The following is a 12,043-nucleotide window of genomic DNA, read 5'->3' on the forward strand; positions in this document are numbered from 1 at the left end:
CAAGACTTTTGTTGCTAAATTCGGAAACTTTCTAGAGAAGGAGTTTCTCTCGAAAGAAATGAGTGGGAGGAAAGTAGAACTTGATGAGGTAACTGTACCTGCTCCTTTATTGGAAAGTAGTACATCGCAGAAACCAGTTTCTATGACACCTACACCAATTAGTGAGGAAGCTAATGATGATGATCATGAAACTTCAGAACAAGATACTACTGAACCTCATAGATCAACCAGAGTAAGATCCGCACTAGAGTGGTACGGTAATCCCGTTCTGGAAGTCATGCTACTAGATCATGATGAACCTATGAACTATGGAGAAGCGATGGTGAGCCCAGATTCCGCAAAATGGCTTGAAGCCATGAAATCTGAGATGGGATCCATGTATGAGAACAAAGTACGGACTTTGGTTGACTTTCCCAATGATCGGCAAGCAATTGAGAATAAATGGATCTTCAAGAAGAAGACTGACGCTGACGGTAATGTTACTGTCTACAAAGCTTGACTTGTCGCAAAAGGTTTTTGACAAGTTCAAGGGATTGACTACGATGAGACCTTCTCTCCCGTAGCGATGCTTAAGTCTGTCCGAATCATGTTAGCAATTGCCGCATTTCATGATTATGAAATTTGGGAGATGGATGTCAAAACTGCATTCCTGAATGGATTTCTGGAAGAAGAGTTGTATATGATGCAACTGGAAGGTTTTGTCGATCCAAAGGGAGCTAACAAAGTGTGCAAGCTCTAGCGATCCATTTATGGACTGGTGCAAGCCTCTCGGAGTTGGAATAAACGCTTTGATAGTCTAATCAAAGCATTTGGTTTTGTACAGACTTTTGGAGAAGCCTGTATTTACAAGAAAGTGAGTGGTAGCTCTGTAGCATTTCTGATATTATATGTAGATGACATATTACTAATCGGAAATGATATAGAATTTCTGGATAGCATAAAGGGATACTTGAATAAGAGTTTTTCAATGAAAGACCTCGGTGAAGCTGCTTACATATTGGGCATTAAGATCTATAGAGACAGATCAAGACACTTAATTGGACTTTTGCAAAGCACATACCTTGACAAAGTTTTTGAAAAAGTTCAAAATGGATCAAGCAAAGAAAGGATTCTTGCCTATGTTACAAGGTGTGAAATTGAGTAAGACTCAATGCCCGACCAATGCAGAAGATAGAGAGAAAATGAAAGATGTTCCCTATGCTTCAGCCATAGGCTCTATCATGTATGCAATGCTATGTACCAGACCTGATGTGTGTCTTGCTATAAATCTAGCAGGGAGGTACCAAAGTAATCCAGGAGTGGATCACTGGACAGCGGTCAAGAACATCCTGAAATACCTGAAAAGGACTAAGGATATGTTTCTCATATATGGAGGTGACAAAGAGCTCATCGTAAATGGTTACGTTGATGCAAGCTTTGACACTGATCCGGACGATTCTAAATCGCAAACCGGATATGTGTTTACATTAAACGGTGGAGCTGTCAGTTGGTGCAGTTCTAAACAAAGCGTTGTGGCAGGATCTACATGTGAAGCGGAGTACATAGCTGCTTCGGAAGCAGCAAACGAAGGAGTCTGGATGAAGGAGTTCATATCCGATCTAGGTGTCATACCTAGTGCATCGGGTCCAATGAAAATCTTTTGTGACAATACTGGTGCAATTACCTTGGCAAAGGAATCCAGATTTCACAAGAGAACCAAGCACATCAAGAGACGCTTCAATTCCATCCGGGATCTAGTCCAGGTGGGAGACATAGAGATTTGCAAGATACATACGGATCTGAATGTTGCAGACCCATTGACTAAGCCTCTTCCACGAGCAAAACATGATCAGCACCAAAGCTCCATGGGTGTTAGAATCATTACTGTGTAATCTAGATTATTGACTCTAGTGCAAGTGGGAGACTGAAGGAAATATGCCCTAGAGGCAATAATAAAGTTATTATTTATTTCCTTATAACATGATAAATGTTTATTATTCATGCTAGAATTGTATTATCCGGAAACATAATACTTGTGTGAATACATAGACAAACTAAACGTCACTAGTATGCCTCTACTTGACTAGCTCGTTAATCAAAGATGGTTATGTTTCCTAACCATAGAAATTTGTTTTCATTTGATTGATGGGATCACATTATTAGGAGAATGATGTGATCGACATGACCCATTCCATTAGCTTAGCACCCGATCGTTTAGTATGTTGCAATTGCTTTCTTCATGACCTATACATGTTCCTATGACTATGAGATTATGCAACTCCCGTTTGCCGGAGGAACACTTTTTGTGCTACCAAACGTCACAACATAACTGGGTGATTATAAAGGAGTTGTACAGGTGTCTCCAAAGGTAAATGTTGGGTTGGCGTATTTCGAGATTAGGATTTGTCACTCCGATTGTCGGAGAGGTATCTCTGGGCCCTCTCGGTAATGCACATCACATAAGCCTTGCAAGCATTGCAACTAATGATTTAGTTGCGAGATGATGTATTACAGAACGAGTAAAGAGACTTGCTAGTAACGAGATTGAACTAGGTATTGAGATACCGACAATCGAATCTCGGGCAAGTAACATACCGATGACAAAGGGAACAACGTATGTCGTTATGCGGTCTGACCGATAAAGATCTTCGTATAATATGTGGGAGCCAATATGAGCATCCAGGTTCCGCTATTGGTTATTGACCGGAGACATGTCTCGGTCATGTCTACATTGTTCTCGAACCCGTCGGGTCCACACGCTTAAGGTTTCGATGATAGTTATATTATGAGTTTATGAGTTTTGATGTACCGAAGTTAGTTCGGAGTCCCGGATGTGATCACGGACATGACGAGGAGTCTCGAAATGGTCGAGACATAAAGATTGATATATTGGACGGCTATATTCGGACACCGGAAGTGTTCCGGGTGATTTCGGAGAAAACCGGAGAGCCGGAGGGTTACCAGAAACCCCCCGGGAGAAGTAATGGGCCATATGGGCCTTAGTGGAGAGAGAGAGGGGCAGCCAAGGTGGGTCGCGCGCCTCCTCCCCCCTGGTCCGAATTGGACTAGGAGAGGGGGGGCGGCGCCCCCCTTTCCTTCTCCCTTCCTTCCCCCTCCTAGTAGGAGTCCTACTCCTACTAGGAGGAGGACTCCTCCTTGGCGCGCCTATAGGGCCGGCCGGCCTCCTCCCCTTGCTCCTTTATATACGGGGGCAGGGGGCACCCCTAGACACACAAGTTGATCCACGTGATCGTTTTCTTAGCCGTGTGCGGTGCCCCTTCCACCATAATCCTTGATAATATTGTAGTGGTGCTTAGGCGAAGCCCTGCGACAGTTGAACATCAAGATCATCACCACGCCGTCATGCTGACGGAACTCTTCCCCGACACTTTGCTGGATCGGAGTCCGGGGATCATCATCGAGCTGAACGTGTGATAGAACTCGGAGGTGCCGTACGTTCGGTGCTTGGATCGGTTGGATCGGGAAGGCGTAAGACTACTTCCTCTATGTTGTGTCAACACTTCCGTTGCCGGTCTACGAGGGTACGTAGACAATACTCTCCCCTCTCGTTGCTATGCATCACCATGATCTTGCGTGTGCGTAGGAAATTTTTTGAAATTACTACGTTCCCCAACAATGCTATCTTGTTGCAAAGGCATTATATATATTGAATTATGCAATGCCATGCTGTTTAGCCAATCATCATGTATGTGAATTATATCATGCTATCATTTTTTTGTATTACGTGTTCCATTTGTCGACAATGTTTGTATATTCAACTACTCTTCCTGTGCATCATCCATTTGAAGCGGTGATGGAAGTATCTGGAGTGAAAACAAGGTATTCAGAGCAGATAATGCTACTTGCTGAAGCAAACATCTTGCTGGTTACAGAGAGCTCCTCAGAGGAGGATTCAGAGACTGATGACCAGTCCTATTTTCCCCCTGAGGTCTATGCTCAAACTTGGCAAGGTTATATTACCCATGCCATGCATGTTGTCTTGCATTGCTTAGTTTTTACATCATATACGGATTGCCATCTGCTTACTTGCTTACTATATAAATCATATATTTGAATTATATCATGCCGTCATGTTTACATAGTACATACACATCATCTTTCTGAATAATGGCATGGAAACCCATTTAATAAAGACATCATATAGTTATATCATCTCATCCTGTTTAGTGTTTACAGTCATCATATTTTGAATTATGGCATTCTATCCGTGAATGTATGTGAATTATGGCATGCCAACCTATTTAATGAACACATTATATAGTTATGTCATGTCATCCTATTTACATAGTCTCATATTTTGAACTATGTCTTTCCATCTTTTTTAGTTAGCCATCATAATGTGAAATTGTGTCATGCTATCCTGTTTGGTTAGACAACATAAATATGAATTATTTCATGCCCTCTTTTATTCCCCACTATCCATTGCACCTGTCTATCATACAATGTCTATACTTTCAATTACTTTTCTTGTTTATCAGCCATTTGAATTGGAGAGCGTGATGGCAGTATCTAAGGGAGTAACAACATGGTCTTCAGAAAAGATAGTGCTACCAGTTGATGCAGATAGAACCACGGTTGTACTTGCCCAAGGACCAGATCCACCACACATAACCCAGACTCTCACAGATTGTACCTCTACCCAGTTGGACAGAGAACCAGCTACACCCCTTCTAACCCCAACCCTGGCAGATAGTAACCCAGTTCTAGTTGACACAGCACCGTCTCCACCACAAAGCACCCAAACACGAGCAGTTAGTAAGGGAACTGCAGTGCCCAAAGCACGAGGACCACCACTCCGAATCCCAACTCAACGCTTAAAGGAGAAGAAGATTTGTTCTCAGGTCAGGTTCTGTAGCTATGGTTCATACTCCTTTGCTCTTGCATGACTGTATTTACTCATACCAACTATTTTCAAATTTGAAGGATGGAATTGAAACTCCAATGGCGCAACAGGTATGTTTTAAACCTGTTTCTTTAACTAGTTTGCTGTTGTAACTTGCTCTATGTTAATTTCAGTTTCAATTGAATAAACAGTTATGTTCTCATGTCATGCACATTACAAGTGTTGTTATTGCTCTATAGTTACTCACACTTATATTCTGTCTATTCTGCTTTTTCTTGAACAAATATTATTTGAACTGTGTCTCTATCTTGATTTGGTAACAAAAACTAGAATGATGTAGACCATAAAGTGACCATGGTACATAGATATATGTTTGTTTCATGATGTTATCCTGTCCACTTTACTACTGAACTCATTTACCAAAATGGGTTTCATATACAACATGGTAAACATGTGATGTGTCTGCTTGTTTCTCTTTTAGAATGCGGACAAAATATTGGAGAACAGTACCGCATTATCCAATGGTAAAGGAAGTAATGCAGATAAGGTTCAAGATAGTGAGACATCCCTGTTGGTCTCCAAGAAAGCTGATAAAAACTATCTTGATGGCAGTGAGGGAACCCAAAAGTCCTGTCTTGATGTAGTGTTCGAGTTACTGGCCACTACTGCTGGCACAAGCTCTTCGAACTCGCTGCCTGAATCAGTTCGTCTTCTTGAGTCTCAACTTCAAGTTGAAAGACATCGATCAGATGTGCTGCGACAGGAAGCTGAAGGACTGAGGAAGTCCCTGTAGAATTCAGATGCATATTTTCTGGTGCAACAGCAAGCACTGGAGGATTTAAGCGCCAAACAAGAGAAAGTTAATAAGCTTGCTAAGCATCTTGCCAGCATTATGGGTACCCAGGATATTGTTTCTTGAGATCTTCTGAAGTCGTTTCAGTTCTGGATTTGTTTTGCTGCGGCGTTTATTTGCACTGATCGCCAACTTTGACAACCAGTGTATATGATATGCTGCTTTGTTCCCTATATTTACACTGGTGGTGAACTTTGATGCCCAGTGGATGTAATATGTGTAATAGCCGTGATAGCCTAGTGTTAGTTGCTTGCTTATTTATTTCCTTGTTGTCTTGTTTATTTGTTTGCTTGTAGTCATTGCAGTTCTTTTTCCGCGGTTAGCTAGTGGCTGCAATAACCTATTTTTTAAAACTAGGCCACAATAACCCTGGGCTAATATTTACTTTACTGACACTGGGCCTCCTACTGGCCGTAGAAACAGTGGGCCTTCTACAGGCCGTAGAAACAATGGGCCTTCTACGGGCCGTATTATCAATGGGCCTTATACGGGCCGTATAATCGATTGGCCAAACATGGGCCAAACAGACCGCATTATGGCCATAAACGGGCTAGAGTTGGAATCGTCCGTTCATGGGCCGACCATAACGGGTCATCGTTAATAGGCCGTATTTGATGACGCTATGAAATCGGCCCAACGTATTAACGGACCACAGACGGGCCGACTGTAACCACGGGCTGAATTTGGCCCACAAGCAGAAAATGACAGTAACGGGCCGTAAGTAAACGAATGCTAGAAATGAGCCCAAGAATAAATGGGCTCTGAGAAGGCCGAAAGATAACATGGGCTGGAAACGGCCCAACGGAATAACGGGCCGTTAATGGGTATAAAGTGATACACTGTTCATTACGGGCCAGTTTCACCATGGGCCGTTAATGGGTGTAAAGTGATACACTGTTCATTACGGGCCAGTTTCACCACAGGCCGTTAGTAGGATAAGAGTTACATAGGGCCTCATATGGGCCGAAAGACGTCATGGGCCATACATGGGCCAGAAGTGAAAATAGGCTGGAATCATATTGGATGGCCCAGATGACGCTACTGGGCCTAATTCAGATAGGGCGTAACGGGCCTTGGGTTAGCGGGCTGTAAATGGGCTATATTCGAACAGGCCGTTAACAGGCTTTCCATGGGCCGGCCCGCCAGCTTTTGACCAAGTCAAATGGGCCGGCCTTTTCATAGGAATGGGCCTCTGTTGGGCCATGCCACGTGTCGATGTATCATAGGCGCCTTCCGTCCAATGAGTGGTTGACATCTGTCCCAACGATGAGCCGACACGTGTTTCCTCCAGCCAATGATGATTTTACACGTGGAAAATCCCCATTGGTCGGGGCTGTTAATGGGTTATCGGATCCAAAACCCGACCCGATAGCTTAACGGTGTTCCGTTACGGTGGATGGCACGTGTCGGTCACCCTTGACGAAAGCACTTCTGTGACGCGCGATTTATCGTCATGGAAGTGGACACTTCCGTGATGATAATTTTGGTAATGTCATGGAACACTTCCACGACAGCACATGTATGACTATCTTGATTCTTTCATAAATTTGTCATGAATGTACATGCATGACAGAAAACGCGACCTACTGTGACAAACACGTATCATCACGGAAGTGTATTTTTTTGTAGTGATATTGATCTTATTGAGAGTAATGACTTCACATAGAAAGAGTATGATGATTAAAAATTGTTGAGAGTTGGCAAACATAGCTTTGGTCATCGTTGCAATTAATAGGAAGTAATAAAGAAAGAGAGGTTTCACATATAAATATACTATCTTGGACATCTTTTATGATTGGCAACACTCATTAAAATATGACATGCTAAAGAGTTGACATTGGACAAGGAAGACAACATAATGGGTTATGTTTTCTTATATCCGAGATAAAGTATATTGTCATGGATCATCCAACATGTTGAGCTTGCCTTTCCCCCTCATGCTAGCCAAATTCTTTGCACCAAGTAGAGATACTACTTGTGCTTCCGAAAACCCTTAAACCAGTTTTGCCATGAGAGTCCACCATATCTACCTATGGATTGAGTAAGATCCTTCAAGTAAGTTGTCATCGGTGCAAGCAATAAAAATTGATCTCTAAATATGTATAATTGATTGGTGTGGAGGAAATAAGCTTTCTACGATCTTGTGATGTGGAAGAAATAAAAGCGACAAACTGCATAATAAAGGTTCATATCACAAGTGGCAATATGAAGTGACGTTCTTTCGCATTAAGATTTTGTGCATCCAACCCTGAAAGCGCATGTGGCAACCTCTGCTTCCCTCTGCGAATGGCCTATCTTTTATTATTATCTTCTTCCTTATGCAAGAGTCATGGTGATCTTCACCTTTCCTTTTTACATTTTATCCTTTGGCAAACACAGGGTGTTAGAAAGATCCTGATAGATATATCTAATTGGATGTAAGTCAACATGGGCTATTATTAGTGACATTACCCTTGAGGTAAAAGGTTGGGAGGCGAAACTATATGCCCCTATCTTTCTCTGTGTCCGATTAAAACTCTATAACCACAAGTATTGCCTGAGTGTTAGCAATTATGAAAGACTAAATGATATTTGAGTATGTGGACTTGCTAGAAAGCTCTGACATAGACTCTTTCTGATGTTATGATAAATTGCAATTGCTTCAATGACTGAGATTATAGTTTGTTAGTTCTCAATAAAGTTTCTGATTCATACTTTTGCATTCTGAATAGATTATTACTTGAGCATAAGAAATCATATGACAATATCCATATATGTTGCTATTATGAGAATAATCATGATGCCCTCATGTCCGTATTTTATTTTATTGAAACCTCTACCTCTAAACATGTGGACATATTTATCGTTATCGGCTTCCGCTTGAGGACAAGCGAGGTCTAAGCTTGGGGCAGTTGATACGTCCATTTTGCATCATGCTTTTATATTGATATTTATCGCATTGTGGGCTGTTATTACACATTATGTCACGATACTTATGCCTATTCTCTCTTATTTTACAAGGTTTACATAAGGAGGGAGAATGCCGGCAGCTGGAATTCTGGGCTGGAAAAGGAGCAAATATTAGAGACCTATTCTGCACAACTCCAAAAGTCCTGAAACTCCACGAAAGTTATTTTTGGAAATAATAAAAAATACTGAGCGGAAGAAATACGTCAGGGGGGCACCACCTGTCCACGAGGGTGGGGGCGTGCCCCCTTGCCTCGTGGGCCCCCTGTTGGCTCTCCGGTGGCCATCTTCTGCTATATGAAGTCTTTCGTCCAGGAAAAAATCATAAGCAACCTTTCAGGACAAGACTCTGCCGCCACGAGACGGAACCTTGGCGGAACCAATCTAGGGCTCCGGTAGAGCTGTTCTGCCGGGGACACTTCCCTCCAGGAGGGGGAAAGCATCGCCATCGTCATCACCAACGCTCCTCTCATTGGGAGAGGGAAATCTCCATCAACATCTTCACCAGCATCATCTCCTCTCAAACCCCTAGTTCATCTCTTGTATCCAATTCTTGTCTCCAAGTCCGGGATTGGTACTAGTAGGTTGCTAGTAGTGTTGATTACTCCTTGTAGTTGATGCTAGTTGGTTTATTTGGTGGAAGATCATATGTTCAGATCCTATATGAATATTAATACTCCTCTGATTATGAACATGAATATGCTTTGTGACTAGTTACGTTTGTTCCTGAGGACATGGGAGAAGTCTTTCTATTAGTAGTCATGTGAATTTGGTATTCGTTCGATATTTTGATGAGATGTATGTTGTCTATCCTCTATTGGTGTTATGTGAACGTCGACTACATAACACTTCACCATTATTTGGGCCTAAAGGAAGGCATTGGGAAGTAATAAGTATATGATGGGTTGCTAGAGTGACAGAAGCTTAAACCCTAGTTTATGTGTTTCTTCGTAAGGGACTGATTTGGATCCATATGTTTCATGCTATGGTTAGGTTTACCTTAATACTTTTGTTGTAGTTGCGGATGCTTGCAATAGAGGTTAATCATAAGTGGGATGCTTGTTCAAGTAAGAACAACACCCAAGCACTGGTCCACCCACATATCAAATTATCAAAGTACCAAACGCGAATCATATGAACGTGATGAAAACTAGCTTGACGATAATTCCCATGTGTCCTCGGGAGCGTTTTTCTCTATATAAGAGTTTGTCCAGGCTTGTCCTTTGCTACAAAAAGGATTGGGCCACCTTGCTGCACTTTATTTACTTTTGTTACTTGTTGCTCGTTACAAATTATCCTATCACAAAACTATCTGTTACCACTTATTTCAGTACTTGTAGAGAATACCTTGCTGAAAACCGCTTATCATTTCCTTCTGCTCCTCGTTGGGTTCGACACTCTTACTTATCGAAAGGACTACGATAGATCCCCTATACTTGTGTGTCATCAAAGAAGCACAATCTTCAAAGGTAACAAGCGTCGGATCTACGCAAGATCAATCTCTTCAGTGATGCTCAATCACTTTGGGTTTGTAGGTGTTTGGGTTTGGGTTTTCCTCACTTGATGATTTTCGCTCAAAGTCCTCGGAGGATGGGATGCTCTCAAATGACAAGTGTCAGTTTCTCTCGGAGCAGCCAATCAGCTAGTGGTTGTAGGGGGCGGCTATTTATAGCCTAGGGAGCAGCCAGACATGATAAGACATAAATGCCCTTCAATGATATGACCGTTAGGTGGGTAGATATTTTGGGACAGCTGGCACAAGGCACAGCAACGGTTGGAAATTAGAGTAACAAATTCCTCAGGGCTATCAAGTTCCTCGTTGTGTAGGCAACCCGCACTGGCGAATTCCTAACTCCTCAGTCAGAACAAATTCCTCAGAGACCAGAAGAACTTCGTCTCTGTTACTGAAGAATATGACTGAACTGTATGAGATTTCCAATGGCTTCACTCGAAGGAATTGGTAGGTGTAGGATTTTGAGTTGAGCATCACTTGGAAATTTTTCCTTAGTATTTCCTCGACCCCCTTTAACAGTACGGTGTTTCCTATGACTCAAGAAAGAGAAAATGAAACTACGAAAACAAAAGTCTTCACACTTCATGTTCCTCGAATGGATACCTAGTCTTCAAGGTCACACCAATTTCTTCAGAAAGTCTTCAGAAATCCAAAGTCTTCAGTCGAAGAACTTCATTTTTAGGGGTCGACTTTCTCTGTAAATATCAGACTCCTCATAGACTTATAGACCTGTGTACACTCAAAAACACATTAGTCCCTTAACCTATAAGTCTTCAATACACCAAAATCACTAAGGGGCACTAGATGCAGTTACAGCGCCGATGCGAGCAAGGACGTCCGCCGCTTGATTGCTTTCTCAAGCCACGTGATGAAACTCGAGCCCCTCGAACCGAGTCGACATTTTCAGGATGGCATTGCGATGAGCCGCCATCTTTGGATCTTTGGCGTCAAAATCTCCATTTATTTGAGATATTGCGAGGTTTGAGTCCCTGCGCACTTCTAGGCATTGTATGCCCATGGAGACGGCCATCCGAAGACCATGCAACAAAGCCTCGTATTCGGCTGCATTATTGGAGTCTGTATATAATATTTGGAGTACATACTGAACTAGATCTCCTTTGGGGGACATTAAAACGACGCCCGCTCCTAATCCTGCCAGCATTTTGGAGCCGTCGAAATACATAACCCAGTTTCAATAAGTGTCGTACTCTTTAGGGAGTTCGGCCTCTGTCCATTCGGCGATGAAGTCCGCTAGTACTTGGGATTTAATGGCCCGATGTGGTTTGTACGTTATGTCGAATGGAAGGAGCTCAATGGCCCATTTGTCAATCCGGCCCGTGGCATCGCGGTTGTTTATTATATCATTGAGTGGTACTTCGGAAGCCACCGTGATCGAACACTCCTGGAAGTAGTGTCGTAGCTTCCGAGATGCCATGAAGACCGCGTATGCTATTTTTCGATAGTGAGGGTACCGTGATTTGCATGGTGTGAGGACCCTGGATACATAATATACCGGCTTCTGAAGCGGGAATTTGTGTCCATCCTGTTCTCGCTCGACGATGAGTATGGCGCTCACCACCTGGTGCATTGCCGATATATATAATAACATTGCTTCGCGACGTTTGGTGCGGCCAGGATTGGGTTACTCGCCAAAAGGGTTTTTATTTCTTCCACTCCATCCGTTGCTGTGTCCGTCCACTCGAAGTGATCGGTGCACCATAGAAGACAATAGAGTGGCAATGCCTTTTCTCCCAATCGGGAGATAAAGCGGCTTAGAGCTGCCACGCAACCGACAAGTTTTTCGACCTATTTAAGGTCCGTTGGCGTAGTCAATTGTGACAGAGCTCGGATTTTGGCTGGATTTGCTTCAACTCCTCTATTTGAAATG

The sequence above is a fragment of the Triticum urartu genome, chromosome 2 (genome assembly GCF_003073215.2).
Source record: "Triticum urartu cultivar G1812 chromosome 2, Tu2.1, whole genome shotgun sequence".
NCBI classification, from domain to species: domain Eukaryota; kingdom Viridiplantae; phylum Streptophyta; class Magnoliopsida; order Poales; family Poaceae; genus Triticum; species Triticum urartu.